The sequence below is a fragment of the Pongo pygmaeus genome, chromosome 15, assembly GCF_028885625.2.
Source record: "Pongo pygmaeus isolate AG05252 chromosome 15, NHGRI_mPonPyg2-v2.0_pri, whole genome shotgun sequence".
NCBI lineage: Eukaryota > Metazoa > Chordata > Mammalia > Primates > Hominidae > Pongo > Pongo pygmaeus.
The window spans coordinates 20,115,941-20,136,098 of NC_072388.2; the positions used below are offsets into that span (position 1 = coordinate 20,115,941).

General features: G+C 39.0%; 1 protein-coding gene and 1 pseudogene across 1 annotated transcript in view; both read left to right on the forward strand.

Annotated features, from left to right (window-relative positions):
* Window positions 1-20,158, forward strand: part of LOC129012897 (T cell receptor alpha chain MC.7.G5-like) — a 595,859-nt gene that overhangs the window by 7,336 nt on the left and 568,365 nt on the right. The window lies entirely within an intron of this gene.
* Window positions 1-20,158, forward strand: part of LOC129013230 (sal-like protein 4) — a 33,001-nt pseudogene that overhangs the window by 3,066 nt on the left and 9,777 nt on the right.

The window sequence follows — 20,158 nt, forward strand, 5'->3', positions numbered from 1 at the left end:
TTTTCGAGATGGAGTCTTACTCTGGAGGCTGGAGTGCAGTGGCGTGATCTCAGCTCACTGCAATCTCTGCCTCCCAGGTTCAAGCAATTCTCCTGCCTCAGCCTCCTGAGTAGCTGGGACTACATGCATGTGCCACTGCATGCAGCTAATTTTTGTATTTTTGGTAGAGACGGGGTTTCATCATGTTGGCCAGGCTGGTCTCGAATTCCTGACCTCGTGATCCACCCACCTCGGCCTCCCGAAGTGCTGGAATTACAGGTGTGATTCACTTGTGCCCAGCCTTCTTTTTCTTACTGGTATGCAAATGATGTTTATGAAGGTTGTGACCACCACCTCAAGCATGATTGAAATGAAAATGAAAAAAATGAAAAAAAAATTACACCAAAGCAAATATACACTGGATTTTTTTTTTTAAAGCAGCAGGTCTTGCAAAGTAGCCTTGTTACTTGTGACAAACTGTATACATAGGACTTTTGTACAACCTAGGGTGACTTTTTCTAAGACCATTATCTATTTCAAGGTGGAAGTATTGGAACTTATTGAACCACAATGGAAGAGACAACTACTTAGCCTAATTGGGGTGAAGGGTATTGGTAACCGCATGCAGGTAAACGGACAAGATCTGTCATCTATTTAGAGAACTGTTTTATATTCCCCCAAGTCTGTTAACATCTTTTTTTAAAAAAATATACTTTTTAAAGAACAAAAAACTAAGGTTGTACAATTATAAAACTGCTTCAACCTTAGAACCTTAAGTAGGATGCCCTCAGATGGACTTATGTTAGTGCTTAGGGATTCATTGTGTGTGTTGCTGTTTATTCAAATGCAGTTCAGTCAGAACCACAAAAGTGCCAATGTCCTCTTCATACTTCCCAAATGCCTTTTTCTTCCTGAACCTGAGGTGGACACCTGAATGGGGAATCTCAGGTGACTTAATTTAGTTTGCCAGTGCCTTACCTATTGAAAAACTGGGTTTTCATTCTTGAGAAGAAACTCATGGAAGAGTGTTTCCTGCCATAGGTTCACACACTATTTTTTTGTTATGTTTAATTTATTTGGTGCAACTTAGGAAGATTGTTTTTTCTTGAGGATTTTATGAAGGCTATGAAGTTGGAACAGGTGAGTCCTGGATAGGAAAGCTTTTATTTATCTCCCTTATTTATTTGTTTATTAGCCATAGTCTCTATTTTCCTATTTTAAGACCACTGAAGTATTCCCAGGTTCTGTCTTAAACCTAAAAGTCAATGTATTGGTGGAAAGAGTTGGATGTTCAAGGTGTTTTGTGATTCCTTTGTTTGTAATCTCCTTTCGTATATGTAATAATACTGAGCAAATGAAACAGCTCTCTAATGGTTTAACAAAAAGGAGAAAGAAAAACCCTAATTTCTGGAAGAAGTCTATCCCTTCTATGTGCAAGGCCCTGAATGAAATGTAGATCAAGACTGTTAGCTAATGTTTTGCCTCTTTGTTATTGCACCTGATTTTAGGCCTTTTTTTTTTTTTCCATTTGTGCCTTTCCTTCTGGAATTGTAAGTGAACACAATAATGGTATCTGCTTATACTGTGAAGTGGATATTGTTACAGAGACCACACCAGTGGCTTTTTCACTGTTGAGCTAATAATGCCTTGTGAATGTATGATCTTTGGAGAAACTCCTATAGCTGTGCTGCTAATGCTATCTGTCTGTTGGAAAATAAATTTTGAATGTTTTCTCTTTGGAAAACATGTCCACAAATCACAATATGTGACTCTTAGGTGAATTCTGAATCAGATAAGCTGTAAAATAATTGAAAATGTAAACACATTTACCAATTTGGTTGTGTTTTTAAAAAGTCAAAATTTAGTGATAGTACTAAAATAAGCAAAAGCAAAATAATATGATATTTTAAAAATACATGAATGGCTTTAAAAAAATAAATGAATGTGTAAGTTTAGTTGGGGCATAAATAAAACAAAATGGACCGAGAATCAATATTTGATGAACATGGGTGATGGGTACATGGGGTTTCATTGTTCCATACTGTATACTTTTCTATACATTTGAGAAATTTTCTTTAAAAAAATTAAAAATAGAAATTGGCTAGATTCAAATCCTGTCATCTCCATTGCAGCATGACTTTTGATTCTTTAACCTGTTGATGTCTCAGTTTCCTCATCCATTAAATGGTGATAATAGAATTTACCTCGTGAAGTCAAGTTGAGAATTAAAATTATACATGTTTACATATACCTATATGTTTAAATTAAACTATACATGATTTTATACAGACACAGTTTTCGCACGGTACATAGCATGGCATGTTGATGCAGTAGAGACTCAATCTGTGACAGCCAATGTTAATGGAAAGGGTGGAATTTGTTCAGGGCCTAAATCAGATTTTCAATCATGTGTTGGTTTCATAACACCACACTGCTCCTTGACGTGTTTTTCAAAGGAAAGAGCCAAAACTCATTGATAAGGAAAGGACATCTTGGCACTGCTTGAAAATCACCCCAACAAGTCCCTATATCCCCATTTGCAGCTCCAGTAAATATTCCCATTTGCAGCTGCTCCCCCGCCAGTACCTACCCTGCTGATAAGGCCCAGGCCCTGTCAGAGAAGCAGCACATGACGGATGTTTAATATAAAAGTGTTTTTAGGGGGCAGGCAGGGCTGCTTTAATTCCCCTAACTAGGTAATTTAAGGTATATTTTCTCATATTTGCTAACAGACCAAAGAAGAAATGCTCTAAGATGTAATCAATATTCACATCAGCCTTCAAACCAATTTGGTTTCAGTCTTTCACACTGTTGAAATAAACAACCCTGTGAAGTCCCACACATCAAGATAAAGGCCAACAAAGAAACGACATCTTTCCCTTGAGCAAATATACATCTAAAAGATGACTTGTGAAGCAATAAATATAGGTTATGGAGATTTTCCCCTCTTACTCTAAGAGTACATAAACACTTTAAAATGTATTTGAAATATTATTGATTGCTGAATTAATATATTTTGTAAGATGAGGTAATTATTGACAAAGAAGATATTCTCATCCTGTATTCAGTTTAAATGCAAGCTGTCATACAAAAAAGAGGTGATTTATAACCTGCTCCAGGAAGCTAGGAGAAGGTTTCATCCACCCTCAAAGCACAGACACCTCCTCACTCTTCTGCTTGTTAACAGTAATTTGGATGCCACTGTGTCTGGTCACAGATCTGTGTCTCTGCTTAAATTGTCCCCATTGCACAAAATGTTCTTTCTCCATCTCCACAGGCTAAACTTCTGTCTCAACCTCCTATGACTGTACTTTCGGAAAGGAAAGTGGGGAACACAGTAGGTGAGAAAAGACATCTGTTTTGCTGGTTGATAGTCTAGAAGATGTGGCCTAGACATTGAATTATTGTCATTTCATAATTTATAAGAACAACTATTAAAATTCCCAGTGGTCCTGGATAATGTATAGTCACCATTCTTATCTTACAAGACATAGCTGTCCTGATGCAAAGATACATGTGTAATCTTTCCTTCTCTAAATTTCTCAATCACTCTTTAACCTTTGTTGCTACTTACCACTTGATACGTTGCATTTTGTTTCTGAAAATTCATATCTATAACTACACCATGATCAGAATGGCTAAAGTGAAAAAGACTACACTAAATATTGACAAGAACATGGAGCAACAGAAATTCACATATTCGGCTGGAAGGAAGGTCAACTGGTACAATTTCAAAAAACATTTGGCAATATTTACTACAGCTGAACATGTGCATTTCCTGTAATGCAGAAATTCCATTTCTACCTATATGCCCAATAAGAAGTTACATATATTCATTTGTAAAACATGTACAAGAATAAGAACATGTATTACATCAGTGATTATAATATCCTAAAACTGGAAAGCAACTCAGATGCACATCAGCAGTTTCAAAGATAAATAAAGTATGATAATGAAATACTACCCAGCAATGAGAATGAATAAATTTGCCATATGCTCAAGGCAGATTGAATCACACAAATATTACTGAGTGAAAAATGAAAGCAAAAGAAATTCAAGAAAAGGCAAGACTAGGCTATGAAGTTGTAAGTCAGGAAAGTGAAGATAGGGGCTATCTTTACAAGGAGATAGTGACTCAGAAAGAGTACAAGGGAGGCTTCTGGAGGTTGGCATGCTGTTTCTCAATTTGGGTGCTGGTTACATAGGTGATTTCACTTCGTGAAAATTCACCAAGCTCTACATTTAAGTTTTGTGCACTTTTCTGAATCTATACTATACTTTAAAAGTTTTTAAAAGAAACCTTATCCATCCCATTGACTAAATTTTGAGAACATACTTATTCAATCCATCTTCATAGCCCCACTGCCCTTCACATTAGCCTTCATTTAAAACATGCTTCATAATTGTTTTCTCAATAAAGGACTGAGCTACATGTTTAAAAAGATGCTCTGGTCCCACGTCCTAGGATCTAGTATGTTATTAGATGGACTTGAATTTCCCTGTGTAGCTTGCTAATTACTGCTTTGAGTTTAGACCTTTGGTATTGATGTGGTTTTTCCCTTTGTCTCCACTCAAATCTAATGTTGAATTGTAATTCCTAGTATTGGAGGAGGGGTCTGGTGGGAGGTGATTGGATCATGGAGGTGGCTTCTAGTGGTTTAGCACCATCCCCCTAGTGCTCTCTCGTGATAGAGTTCTCAAGAGATCTGGTTGTTTGAAGGTGTGTGGCACCTCCCCCGTTGCTCTCTCTCTCTCTCTCTCCTGCTGGGCATGTGAAAATGTACTTGCTTCTCCTTCACCTTCTGCCATGAATTTCTTAGTTTCCTGAGGCCTCCCCAGCCATGCCTCCAGTATAGTCTACAGAACTGTGAGTCTATTAAACAACTTTTCTTCATAATACCCAATCTCAAGTAGTTCTTTATAGCAATGTGAGAATGGTCTAATACAAGTATGTTACACATGGTTTTCTGGAACAGGCTTTTAACTGGCCTCCCTCCTTCCAGCATTTCCTCCCCATAATCTGCTCCCATACCATACAAATGAGTTATTCTTTTAAGAAACACAGCATCAATCACATCAGTCCTCTGTTTAACAACCTTCAATGACCATTCTTTTCCTGCAGGAGTAAGGTTAATTAAAACTCATGGTGTAGCTCTTGATGGCCTCTACAGTAGTCATGAACTTTCTGCTTCATCAGATTAAGTCTAAATTGTGAATGAGGCTGGGAAACATTTACTGTCCTCCATTAATAGCTCTGCTCATAGTCCTTTGCTCCCATGATTACACCTGTCTGAATGCTTACCATCATTCTTTCTCCCTATCCTAGAGACTATCTCAGACTATTATTATCTTGTGAAGAATTTTCTGGTCACCCCAGCTCACAGTGATTTCTTCCTTCTGATAAATTACCCAAAATTTTTTAAAAATATATTTCAAAAAATCTTTTTTTCAAAAAATATTTTTGAAATGTATTTTTATATATTTTATGTATGTTTTTAAAATATAGTTCACTTAATTTTACAGTGCACTTTCACAAACATTATCTCATTCACTTTTTATAATAACATTGTGAACAAGGCAAGGTACAAAGAATTAATCTCATTTTGTGGATTAAAAACTGAGATTCAGAGAAGTGAAGGGACCTAAGCCAGTGTGCTCAGCCAAGGGTAAAGCTCACTCTTCTCACCCAAGCTCTCTGTAGCCAATTACCTTAATGTGAGTATATAGGTTATCTCCTCCCAAATATACATTTTTTTCTAAATGTGCTTACACGTTTGTATGTCTCATAATACTGGACAAGACATTTATGGGGCTATGTAGAGCTGAGTGATTTTATTTCAATATTGTTCCCAGCAAGCTCAAGGACTGACAAAGCTGTACCGCCTCTGCTCTATGGGACTTCTGTAGCAAAAGCTGAATTGTAGAAAAAAACAATCACTGCATCTCCAAAAAATCTGCTTTTGGAAGTAAGAAAGAGACAAGAAAAATAATCTTTTAAAGGTCAGGGCAGCCTTAATTTTACCTTTATATCCTCGGCTCCATATTGAAAACTTTCAAAGAAGGCTATCAGAGGTAATGACAATGGGCTTCAAGAACTACAAATGAATCACAATAAAATAAGTTTCAAATTGATCAAATTCCAGAAACCACTCCTCAAATAATTTAACTGGTAAGCAAAATGGAGAACCTTTTGATTTTGAAGCCCAGTTTAACAGAATTTAAACTATATTAATATAAAACTTAATTTTCTTTATTCCAAAGGCTATATTATACTAAATCTTTCTGGAAGCCAGCCACAGAACTAATGTGATGAAATTGAAAGAATGGGGAAAAAACTAGGTGGATGTCTGGACACCCCAAACTGAAGGTAAATGCTACCTTCTACCCTAACATTCTTGACTTCCACAAACTCAGGTGTTAGACGCCTGAGCACTGGAAGTTAAACATCTAGATATGAAGACTAAGAAAAGAAGAGTAAGCTAGAAGGACCAAAAGAAATCTGAATATTGTAAAGAAGGTATTCACACGGTCTTTATTTGCCTAGTGCTAAATACATCCAGTATCTATTTCTAGTCTGACCCTTCATTCCAAATGCCTGTGCCTGGGCTAGCGGGAGTATAGACAGCGAATAGAATTTGCTTTACTATCTGTTCTTCACTCAAGTGAAAGCAATTTGAGGTAGGAATCATGTTTTGTTTTGGTTTATGTGTTTTTTTGTGGAGCTTTACATGTCATGTAAGTCTGAATTTCTGGAATGAGTACTTAAGCTTAGGGATTCCTGAGTATGCATAATCATTTGAGAGCGGCTAGATGATCTGTCTAGCCAGAGAATCTTATCAGCATGTAACTGTACTCAAGATCATAATTTTACTAAGAGTTGAAGTGTGTAGGTAATTTTAATTGGTGATAAAATTCATTTAGGATAAATATTTATTATTTAAAGATTATTTTTATGTTCACTTTATTTTTGCCATAGCTATTGTTACTATACTGACAGCACTTCCAATCAGAGACTGTGTAAAAATATACTATAGTGGTCCTCAGTAAAAAAAGTCCCAATGCTTTAAAATGGTTTATGTAGGCAGAGAACTATGCTTTAACTTCTTGCTATAATACAACCATACCTTGCATAAAGTAAATCCAATCCTAGAGAAATTATGAGCTATGAATTCTGCTGGTCTTGTTTCATTAGCACAAATAATTTTTAAAGCGCTAGACAAACAGGCCAACTGATGTCAAGCAAACAGAACCTTTAACCGAGATTCCTGAAATCCCTAATAAAACGAATAAACGGGAGACAGCTATAATAAAATAAGTGCCTCTGTAATGAAGAGAAGTGTGTGATAGTAAGCATCTAAACCTGGCATTGTAAAAGAAACAAAAAGTAAAAAGATGGCATTTCAAAAACCAAGTTACTAAAGTAAGGTTACCTATTTATCATAAAGCTAAAGGTGTAAGGCTGCTGTCATTCAAGTATGGTCCAGGGAACCCTAGACAGATCTTTTAGGGAGTCTGGCATTCCAAAACTATTTTTATAATAATAATAAGACATTATTTGCCTTTTTTACTTTCAAAGTCTCGCAGGTGTATATGGAATGTTTCCAGTCTACATGATATGTGATAAGGTCATCACTCTGATGGTTAATGGAATATATCTCTACCTCTATCTCTATTCCACATAAACAAAACCTCTTTAGAGTCTTCTTGGAATCTCTCAGTAAAACTATACAGGGATCCTGAGACCAACGTTTGAGAACTGATGGTTTACAGACTACAAATTCAATTTATCACAATATGACTTTGAGTAATATTTTACCACTTCACACACAGTGTAATAAATTTACAGCATTTCACCTCCATTCTTTGTGCTATTGTTGTCAATGCATTTTTATTCTACATAAGTTAAAAGCCCCACAATGCAGTTTTATGGTTTTTCCTTTAAAAAATTATAGTTTAAAGTTTTTTTAGCACTTTAAAGTTCGGTTCTGACATACATTGTTTCTGATGAAAAGCTGGCTGTTATTCTTAGCTTTGACTCCCCTTACCTAAAGCGTCTTTCCTCATTTTTCTATCCTGTCACCCCAACTGCTATTAAAATTTTCCCTTTTATTACTGGTTTTCAGAAATTTGATTACAATGAGCCTTGGAGTAATTTTCTCTATATTTCTTCTTTGTATCTATAAAAAACTTTCAGCCATTATTTCTTTAAGTACCTTTCTTTCTCTCCCTCTCTTCTTCAGAGGCCTCAGTTACACCTATTTTAGACTATTTGATTTTGTAGAGTTCAGGAGCACTATTTCTTTTTTTAAAATTTTTTTTCTTTGCTTCAGTTTAGATAATTTCTACTGCTTTTTCTTCAAGTTCTCTAAGCTTTTTTTCCTGTGATTTCTAATCTGCTGTTAATCTTGTCCAACTTATTTTTCATTTATTTGTTTTTTATTTCTACAAGTTCCACTTGGATCTTTTTATGCCTTCCATTTTTCTCCTCCTTATGTTTCTATATTTTTTTACATCCTTGAATTCATTTTTATTGTATATATGTAGTTTATATGCACTGTTTTAAAGTCCTTTTATAATAATTACATAATCTGTGTCATTTTAAATTCCATTTCTCTTTATCTTTCTCCTGGTTATAGACTTTATTTTCCTGGTTCTCCACCAGCTTGATAATTTTGATTGGGTGCTAGATATTATGTATCTTACATTGTTGTATGCACAATTTTGTTATATTACTTTAAACACCATTGGACATTGGTGCTTATCATTAAATAATTTGCTTATCCTTTTGATTTTTTGAGACTTCTTTTAATTTTTATCTGAACAGCCTCTATTCTGGGACTAATTAAACTCACTACTAATTTATCACCTTTCTGAGGATTCTAGTGCCTGCCCCATGCATTACAATGTCTCTTGAATCCTGGATGCTAGTAATACAAGCTATGCCCAGCACTGTGTGAACTCTGGAAATTATTTGGCCTGTTGCTTCTCTTTGCCTGAGGTTCCTCTCATATATATAAAGATCAGCCAAAGACAAAGAGTGACCCCTCCAGAGCCAGAGTTCTCTTCTGAATCTCTCTCTCCCCCTCTTTCTCTTTGTCCCTCTCTCTTTTTCTGTCTCCCCAAATCCCTCCTCTCTGGTATACTTATTCATACATTCTAGATGCTTTAGGATCCCCAATCTCCTATTCTATTCCTCAACACAATGAGGCAGCTGCGCTGTGTTGTGGTTAATCCTCCCTGTGCTGTTGCCTAGAAACTGCCTCCAGGAAATAAGTGGAAGCAATGTTAGGACTCACTTCATTTATTTTCATTATCTCTGTATAATCTGTAGTCCAAGCTCTGAAAATTTCCTTTATTTTGTCCAGCTTTTTAATTTGAAGATGAATTTCTGTAGCAGTGTACATTTATCAAGGAAACAAAAGTCAAAGTAATTTATTTGTGTTGTATTTTACAGTTGTAGTGGTCCATGATAAATTGGTGAAAACACTGATTCTTTATCATCGATTATTTGAAAAGAGCCACATTGGATAATGTTTCTAACATGCATTATCATGTTTATAAGATGGCATGCTGATTGTGTCTTGGGGACTTAATAGAACCGATTCAGATAAAGGAATAAAGGAGAGTAGAGAGGACTTTCTAGGCAGATGTTCTCTGTCCCATGAGAACTATAAAGACATGTGCAAGGAGGAGGCCTCAGATTTTTCTGCTTAAAAGTTGTGCCTGGAATTATTTGGGATTATTATCTGTACCCAAGGAGAAAATGATGCAAGTAGTAATTGAATATTGCCCCAATTATTGCTGTGAATCTATAAAAAATGAATGTTTAGTGCTTTCTTCTTAGAGTCCTATTCCATTCTTCTTAGGTATCTACCTTCCCTTCAAGCTATTTTATTAAAAACAGGGTCAAGGTTCTTTTTGGTTTTTATTTTCTCCAAGATAGTGGATTGGAGGCATCATCAACATGTCTCTCCCACTTGGGAAGACAAAATAGTGTGTAGAGACTCACACTGTGAACTTTCTTCCAAGAAGCAACACAGGAACTTAACAAGAAAATGGAAAGAAACCACATACCCTTTGAATGAAGCAGCAGCTCGGCTGGACACAGCGGCTCACGCCTGTAATCCCAGCACTTTGGGAGGCCGAGGTGGGTGGATCATGAGATCAAGAGATCGAGACCATCCTGGCCAACATGGTGAAAGCCCGTCTCTACTAAAAATACAAAAATTAGCTGGGCATGGTGGTGCGTGCTTGTAGTCCCAGCTACTCGGGAGGCTGAGGCAGGAGAATTGCTTGAACCTGGGAGGTGGAGGTTGCAGCGAGCTGAGATCGCACCACTGCACTCCAGCCTGGTGACAGAGCAAGACTCCATCTCAAACAAACAAACAAACAAACAACAAAAAGCAGCAGCAGCGGGTTGCAGCCTGCACTGTGAGCTAGTTGGAAAACTCTAAGTCCCCAGAGTGTGAGAGGGTTAGAGACTGCTTCTGGGATATACATGCCCACTGGGGAAACTGGCAATCCAGGCTACAGGGAAAGACTTAATCCTACCAAGCCCTAGAGCTGATTTAGTGAGCTGCAGGGGGTACACGAGAAGGAGCAGCATTGGGATGTGCTTTGCATGCATTCCCAGTCTCCAGTGGGGACAGAGGGAAGCCATTTCTGATCCTCACAGGGGACCTCACAGACATCTGCCAGCTAGCTCAGGCGGTGGTTGAGAGAAGCTCCCAGCTGAGATTTGCAATATAATCTCAAGTGGGGATAAACCCCTTTAGCCCGAACTCAGGGACAAGCGGAAAGTGTACTATAACCATGAGCACAGGAGCTAAATGCCCCTGCCTTGCAGGTGGATCAGGAGGGGCATGGCCTGAAAACCACAATTTCTGTCTCTATGGGGAAGGCTTATGGCCTGGAGAAGCTTTGAGTTCTGAGTGCAGACTGCTTGGAATCCAGCTAGCTGCTGATAGTGAAACACTGCAGGTGTGAGACCTGCCTTGCCAGGTGCGTGGGGGCTGAGGGAGGCTTACTGCTGCCTGCTACTCCCTACTCCCTATGTGAAAGAGTCCACATGGGGAAGTGCCTTCTGTGCAACAGAGGCAGCTGTACTCCTCTGCTTGTGCCAGCTTGTGCCTCTGCTTGTGCCAGCACACAGAACACGGACTTCCCTGACCTAGCACCACCTAGCTTTGCCCCTCCACCAGCTCTGGTTGCTTAACACAAAGGTCTGAGTCTTTTGGGAGCTATATCGCCCTTCCCATTGCCTGAGACACCAAAGTACCTCTCCCGGTAACATAAGGCAAGCACAAATCCCACCATTATTACCACAGTTGGTGCTCTTTTGCAAGCACTATCTCCTGGCTGGAGGCCAACCAACACAGTCCTTCACAGCATTTGTAGACAGACTAAAACAGCACCAAGAAAGAGGAAACTTGAGTGTGACCTCAACTATAACCATTGCCTGCAGCACCCTGGCTAACCAGGAGGTCCTCAGCCCGTCCACATGATCGGTTCATTTACTAGTATAACTGGCATTTGAGGAAGCCAACACACTAAAGCTATTCATAACCAAGCAATCTCTCAGAGTCTAAGTCACTCTCCTGCCACTCCCATCAGAGCTGGTGCTGGTAGCCACTTCTGGGAGACTTGAGAACAGGTCACATCACTAGATCCCTTGCAGACATTCTGCAGCGCCAGCCTGGAGGTATCAGTCCCACTGGGTGGCCAGAACCAGAGGAGCAGCAGCATTCACCAAAGTCTGGCTCTCAGGGACTCCTACTTCTAGGGGTAAAGGGGGTGCACTACATCAAGGGAGCACCCTGTGGGACAAAAGAACCCAGATGGCCAGTCTTGAGTCCCAGAATTTTCTGCTTTGGGGAAATTTCTTTCAACAGAGTCACAGGTGCAGTGCTGGGCTCAGCAGGGAAAGCTTGTGGCTCTAACTCAACAGTCAGTCAGCCCTGGTGCTAGTGAAGGGTCTTGAAAAGTAGAATTCTTTTTCCCCCTCATCCACCACTGCAGACACAGCTGCAGCTTCTCCCACGGAAGCTCAGTGTGGGTGCATCTGTAAACAACCTTTCTGGAACACTTCAAGGTAATTGCATCCCCACAGGAAAAATGCCTTCCAGGTTTAGGCTTACACAAGGGGGGGAGTCACAATCCCTGTCTACATGGAACATCAGCACTCTTGCAGGTGAGAAGAGGTGCCTATATGATCTGTACAGCTGGAACACTGGGCCAGGAGTATGACTGGGAGGTGGATCACTCTCCTGCTGGACTGGCGGGGTAGCTGATGTGGCTCTCTCCCTTTCCCTTGAAGAGGACTCAGTGCATTTCACTGAGAGTTCCCCCAGCTGCTTCTGTCAAGGCTGGAACCTCTGCCCACCTCTAAATATTGCATTTACCCATCTGCTTTAGCCACAGTTGTTTTTTTGTTCCCCTTGGACATCTCTTACTGGTCTGAAGCCTGAACTATTCTACCCAGTGAATAAAATACTGGGGAAAAAAGTAAATAAATAAAAGGGTGCACACCACTGGAGAATGAGACAAGCGTCAAGACGCCTCTGCCATTCAAGCCCCACAGGAGACAATGAACCTGCTCACATACTGAGAACATTGCTACCACAACCAGCATCCAAGAAAGCCATCATACAAAGGCTCTCTATAACCAAGTAGCTCATACAGAATCCATCTCTGAAAGCACCCAGAGCCAAACCAGATTATAATAAACTATAGTCAAAGTCACATCCTCAAGGGGACAAAAAAGAAATTAAAAAACCCACAAATGAATAAAAAATAAATTCAAAAATAATTAGAAGAAATGGTCTATCCAAATATAAGAAGTGCAAAGAACCACTGGGAGATTAAACCATACACACAAAAATGTGAACCATTGTCAAAAGAGAAAACAGTTAATAAAACCAACCCAAAAAGAGATGACCCAGATGTTGGATTTATCGAATGTACTTTAAAATAAATATAATAAAATACCAATGGATCTAATAGAAATTGTAGACAATATGCATGCTGAGATATGTAAGTTTCAGAGACAGAAGAACAAATATATGTATAGGGAATAGATTAACCAGTATACTTAAAAATATGTATACAAAATATGCTAACCAAAAAGAAAGATTGACAAATAGGACATGAATACAATTTTAAAATGATGCTCATCAAAAGACAGTAGTAAGAAAGTCAATTAGCAACCTAAAGTCTGAAAAAATATTCAAGAAAGATACAGCTGAAAAAATATTATTTCCAGAATATATTTAAAACCTCCCATAAATTAACAATTAAAAATTACACAATAATAAAATACATAAATGGTGTAACGAGTGAGTACTGCTATAGACTGAATGTTTGTGTCCCCCCAAGTTCATATGTTGAAATCTGTTGTGATTTTAATTTATGTCTTTTTTTTTTTTTGACAGAGTCTTGCTCTGTTGCCAGGCTAGAGTGCAGTGACGCGATCTCAGCTCACTGCATCCTCTCCCTCCTGGGTTCAAGTGATTCCCCTACCTCAGCCTCCCGAGTAGCTGGGACTACAGGTGTGTGCCACCATGCCCAGCTAATTTTTTGTATTTTAGTAGAGACAGGGTTTCATCACGTTGGCCAGGATGATCTCAATCTCCTGACCTCGTGATCCACCTGCCTCAGACTTCCAAAGTGCTGGGATTACAGGTTTGAGCCACCTCACGTGGCCAATTTGTTATGTCTTTTTAATTTAGACTTGAAGTCTCTCTCCTGAGAATGACCATAAGCCAAGATAACCACTGCCTAGGAGAGACTTGACTAGGGGAAAAATTAGGTTTAGGTGTGTGGGTCAGGTAAAATGGAATGGATCTTTAAAACTTCATGTTGAACAATAGAAACCAGGCCCTTCTCCCAACATACTATATAAGGACATGAAGCGAAAAGGCATAAAATAGAAGGAATTTATTACTCACAGGCCCCAGAGAGGTTATAAGTGCCAATGGGAGGCTGATGGGAAGTTTGGAGGCAGCAGGGAGCTCAACCAGTAGGTGAAGAGAGAGAGAAACAGAGGGAGAGAGAGGCCTGTGGGACTATACCTTTATTAAGGTTCATGGGTATTATCCCTTAGGCTTATCCATGGCTATTGAGGACTGTCTAGTTCAAAGAAAACACATAAAAAGGGGAGAAATTATGTACACGACTCTGGCATTGGCCGTTAGATTTATCATGGTTAGCAGCTGTGGAAAGTGTTGGATTTTGGGTCAGTGAGATAAAGAACAACCACAAAGGGAGCGGAAGTTCTAACTAGGCCAAGGGAGATGAAGTATGACTTATGTCAGGCCTGAAAATGGATGCCAAGGCAGCAACCACATTCAACAAACTTATGACAGAACTTAATTACCAGTGTGATGGTATTTGGAGGTGCGGCCTTTAAGAGGTGATTAGGTAATGAGAATAATATCCATATAAAAGAGGTCACAGAGAGCTTCCTTCCTTTTCTGGCAATTTGAGGACACTGCAAAGATGACTACTAACCTGAAAGCAGGCCCTCACTAAGCACTGAATCTTCTGGGAACTTGATCTTGGACTATGCTTCCTCCAGAACTTTGAGTTTCTGTTTTTTATAAGCCACCTATCTATGATATTTTGTTATAGTGGCCCAAATAGACTAAGACAAATTCATAAAATATATTAAACATCATAAGTCATTAGGGAGATGCAAATAAAATCTATATTCCGGTGCCATTCATTCCCACTAGAAGCACTAAAAACAAGCCATCTGACAACCCCAATACTGGCAAATATGTGGAACAACTAGACGGTTCATGCAGTGCTGGTGAGAATGTAAAATGGCACAGCACAATTATTTTGGGGTCTTGCAATGGCCCAGCAAGAACACTCACAGATATTTAGCAAAGATAAGTAAAAACATAGGCCGATAAATGATCCATACAAAAAATTTTGTATGCACCTCATTTATATTTGCTGTAATTGGAAACAACTTAAATGTCCATCAACAGGAGATAAAAAGGAACTACTGACTGATACACACAACAATATTAATGGATCTCTAAAGCCTTATGTTGAGCAATGGAAACCAGGCCCTTCCCCCAAAATACTGCATGATACTGTTTATATAAAATTCAAGAACAAAAACTAAACTATGGTAATAGAAGTAAAAACGTGGTTTCCTCTGGGAAGGAGGGTTTGGCTAAAAAGGGGCACAAAGGGATTTTTCTGCGATCATGGAAATGTTCTACATATTGTTTTAGGTGATAGTTACACAGGTGTGTAAAATTCTCAAACTCATTGAAATGAATATATTGTATCTGTGCATTTTATTATGTCAATCATACTTCCATATAAAAGAAACCAAAATAAAATAAAATAACCTATATAGAAAGAAATGTGCCCCTGCACAATTGTAGAGCTAGGTAAGTTTTCACAATTTGGAAAAGCCCATGTAACCAGCACCCATATCAAGAAAAAGGGCATTACCCACATGGCAGGCCACTCTTGTACCTGCTTCCTGTCTCTACCAGCCCAAGTAACCATCATCCTGACATCTAACTGCACAGACTAGTTTTGCACTTTAATTAAATGGGATCATTTAGTATGTACTCTGGTTTCTAGCTAATTTTACACAATCATAACTTTATGAGATGTGTTTGTATTATTATGTGTAGCCATAAATCTTCATTCTCAGAGCTGTGGGGCATTTTATTTTCTTTGGTCATTTCATTTGTGTATATTTAGCATCCCAGGGCATATTAACGACAAGCTAGTCTTTGTTGATTCCAAGTCTCAGACAGCTATCACAGTAGACTATAATCACAACAGACCACAGCTGCTCTGTAGCAATTAGAAAAGTATAAACAAATTCCTGCAACAACTGTAGAGAGCTAAAAATATTAATTTTTCTCTGTGTATATATTATTTTATTTTGGTTCTTTTTTATGAGGTATAATTTTTTCTACAATGAAATGCACTTACACGTTTAATTTAATGTGTTTTGAGAACCATATACACCCATGTAACAAGACAATATATAGAACATTCCCTACATCCCTGAAGTCCCCTTGTGTCCCTTTCCAGTCTAATTTTTCCTCCTACAGGCGACCACTTTCTCATAATTTTATCACTAGTTAAATCATCCTGGACTTTAAAAAAATTAATTTTCTCATGAGAGGGACTTTAGGTCATTATATTATATTCAATTATATTCACTCGAAGAAGAGAACACAAACAGACAATTAAAAGCTGCAGTCAACTGAATCATACTCACATATCTGCACATTGACACCACACAAATCAGTCACCAACTTTCATGCTGCTGAAAGGTAAAACTATAGAGTTGCCCCCAGTGAAAAAAGTCTTTCAGCCATATCTGCTGCAGCAGTGGGCTGACAGGGGGATTTGCAATGTTCCAGTTGCTTTATTTATGATACAAGAGAATAAAAATGCATGCTCTGATGAGTTTGGCTGCACTCATTTAGACTATCGGGTGCAATGTTTGAAAGCCAGATTTTTCCTAGCACAGACTTACTATTGATTGCTATTGGGCACATGCAACGGGACAAATTTTGTCAATCAAGAAACTTGCTGTAATGCCATTAAGCAAACAAGAAACTTTATCTAATATAAATTTTCCCGGAATCCAATGCCTTGGTTCACAGGAAGAAAGAATTATAATGATTGAGAGTGAAAAGTTTTATCTCCCTGTCTGAAAGAAAAATCTGTGAATATATTTCACTGTAGATTTCAGCCAGAGACCAAAAAGCATACACCATGCAAAAAGATGGATGATAACTTGTTCTCAGTAGTCATCATAACCCATAATAAATTCTTATTTCTTATGAAACTTATGAGTCCATCTCTGATGCATTGGCTGAATTTAGCAAATGGTTGAATCATTAAAACCCTTCAATTTAATTTAACTTATGTACATGTACAGATGTAATTTCTGTCTATTAAATTACAATAAGACCAAATAGGCAGGTTAGAATCTCCAACTGTGTCAAAAAGCTATGGCTTAACACAGGCAAACTGATATCAGCAGATCACATTTTCTTTTCTGGCGCAGGAACACCTTACAGCTCGGTACTCAGAAGAACTTGCAACATCCTGCTCCCCTGCCTACTGAGGACAGTCATAGCCTCTTTCTGACAAAGGATGGTAAAGATGGCCACAAATGCAGGACTTTGGCTTTTCTCAGCTTTAAAATCTGGGGGCAGCAGCAGGTTGTTATTTTCTCCTAAACCTGATAGGGTTTAGGGGAAAAAGGTAATGGACAGGGAGTCACAGCCCCGTCCTACATTATTTCCTTACAACCTCATGGGTACCACCAGGAGAATCAGCATAATTCTCTCTCCCTTCTCCCCCTCTCATCTCTTTTGTCTCTCTTTTTCAGGATCTAGCTAGTTCCAGAGGGTAACTCAAGCCCCGACAGAAATTTATTTTTATGCTTTAAGTTCTGGGTTACGTGTGCAGAACTTGCAGTTTTGTTACATACGTATACACATGCCCTGGTAGTTTGCTGCACCCATTAACCTGTCACCTACGTTAGATATTTCTCCTAATGTTATGCCTCCCCTATCCCCAACCACCAACAGGCCCTGGTGTGTGATGTTCCCCTCCCTGTGTCCATGTGTTCTTATTGTTCAACTCCCACCTATGAGTGAGAACATGCGGTGTTTGGTTTTCTGATCTTGTGATAGTTTGCTGAGAATGATGGTTTCCAGCTTCATCCATGTCCCTGCAAAGGACATGAACTCATCCTTTTTATGGCTGCATAGTATTCCATGGTGTATAAGTGCCACATTTTCTGAATCCAGTCTATCACTGATGGCCATTTGGGTTGGTTCCAAGTCTTTGCTATTGTGAATAGTGCCACAATAAACATACGTGCACATGGGTCTTTATCATAGAATGATTTATAATCCTCTGGGTATATGCCCAGTAATGGGATCTCTGGGCCAAATGATATTTCTAGTTCTAGATCCTTGAGGAATCGCCACACTGTCTTCCACAATGGTTGAACTATTTTACACTCCTCCCACCAACAGTGTAAAAGCATTCCTATTTTTCCACAACCTCTCCAGCATCTGTTGTTTCCCGACTTTTTTAATGATCACCATTCTAACTGGCGTGAGATGGTATCTCATTGTGGTTTTGATTTGCATTTCTCTAATGACCAGTGATGATGAGCATTTTTTCATATGTCTGTTGGCTGCATAAATGTCTTCTTTGGTGAAGTGTCTGTTCATATCCTTTGCCTAATTTTTTGATGGGGTTGTTTGATTTTTTCTTGTAAATTTGTTTAAGTTCTTTGCAGATTCTGGATATTAGCCCTTTGTCAGATGGATAGATTGCAAAAACTTTCTCCCATTCTGTAGGTTGCCTGTTTACTCTGATGATAGTTTCTTTTGCTGTGCAGAAGCTCTTTCCAATTTGTCAGTTTTGGCTTTTGTTGCTGTTGCTTTTGGTGTTTTAGTCATGAAGTCTGTGCCCATGCCTATGTCCTGAATGGTATTGCTCATGTTTTTTTCCAGGATTTTTATGGTCCTGGGTCTTAGGTTTAAGTCTTTGAGCCATCTTGAGCTGATTTTTGTATAAGGTGTACGGAAGGGGTCCAGTTTCAGTTTTCTGCATATGGCTAGCCAGTTTTCCCAACACCATTTGTTAAATAGGGAATCTTTTCCCCATTGCTTGTGTGTCCTGATGGGAATTTCTATACTACCAGGAGAATCACTATAATTTTCTCACTCTTCTTCTCCTCTCCTCTCTCCTCTCCTCTCATCTCCTCTCCTCTCTTTTCTCTCTTTTTCAAGATCTAGCCAATCCCAGAAGGTAACTCAAACCCAGGCTGCAATTTTTATGCTGCAGAAGGAGGCTGTGACTTTGGGTTGTGTATAAGAAGCTAAAACTTGGTTATTATTTACTCTGGTACAGACATCCACCAAGTGGGAGAATTATTTTCCTTCTAGATCAGGAGTCTTTTAATGAGCAGAATGGAACAAAGGGTTGGTATTCTCTGAACTTCCAGAAACCAGACAGTTCCATCAGCCGTATCTTCACAGCCTCACAGCTTGAGGTTTTGGCAATGTTCTTTCGTCCCCTGAGTGAAACTACAGTGAAATATTCACCTGAGGGGGGCCTAAAACATTCATATCTCAATGTCCCCCGATATAAACACCTGGGCAAGAGTCACAGTGTGAACAGAAAGAGGCAGGGAGGCAGTGTCAGCAGAGACGGAGATTTAGAAGGAACTTCACTCTAAGGAAAATGTTCTCTCTGGCTCAGAGAGCATATCTTAAATTGTCATTCATCAAAAGCATGTTTATCTTCAGTTCTTTATCTTGAAGTAGATTATTTGGCAAAAGATATATATATGTGTTTGTGTGTGTGTATATATATATGTGTGTGTGTGTGTATATATATATATACACATATATATATTTTTTCCAAGATGGAGTTTCACTCTTATCGCCCAGGCTGGAGTGCAATGGCACTATCTCAGCTCACTGCAACCTCCACCTGCCAGGTTCAAGCAATTCTCCTGCCTCAGCCTCCCAAGTAGCTGGGATACAGGTGCACGCCACCACGCCCGGCTAATTTTTGTATTTTTTTGTTAAGTAGAGGTGGGGTTTCACCATGTTGGCCAGGCTGGTCTCGAACTCCTGACCTCAGGTGATCTGCCAGCCTCAGCCTCCCAAAGTTCTGGGATTACAAGCATGAGCCACCGTGCCCAGCCAACAAAAGATTTTTTTTAGAAATTTGTGGTGACTACATTAAAGTGTGAAACTGACTCTTAAAAAGAAACACTTGGCCAAATCTATATGCAGATTGTTAGATGATTTAGGTTCATTCCACAGGTATTTATGCATTGCTTACTAAGGCTGAGCGCTGTTCTAGAGCTGGAATATCTAGAGCTGGAAATCACACCTCTCGGACCCTTGCTCTTCCTTCAACTCAAGCTGAACCATGAGTGACTTGGAATGTATGCATAGGATAAACGTTACTACAAATCTCTCTCTTTTTTTTTTTTTTTTTTTTTTTTTTTTTTTTGAGACAGAGTCTCGCTCTGTTTCCCAGGCTGGAGTGCGGTGGCGCGATCTCGGCTCACTGCAAGCTCCGCCTCCCGCGTTCATGCCATTCTTCTGCCTCAGCCTCCCGAGTAGCTGGGACTACAGGTGCTCGCCAACAC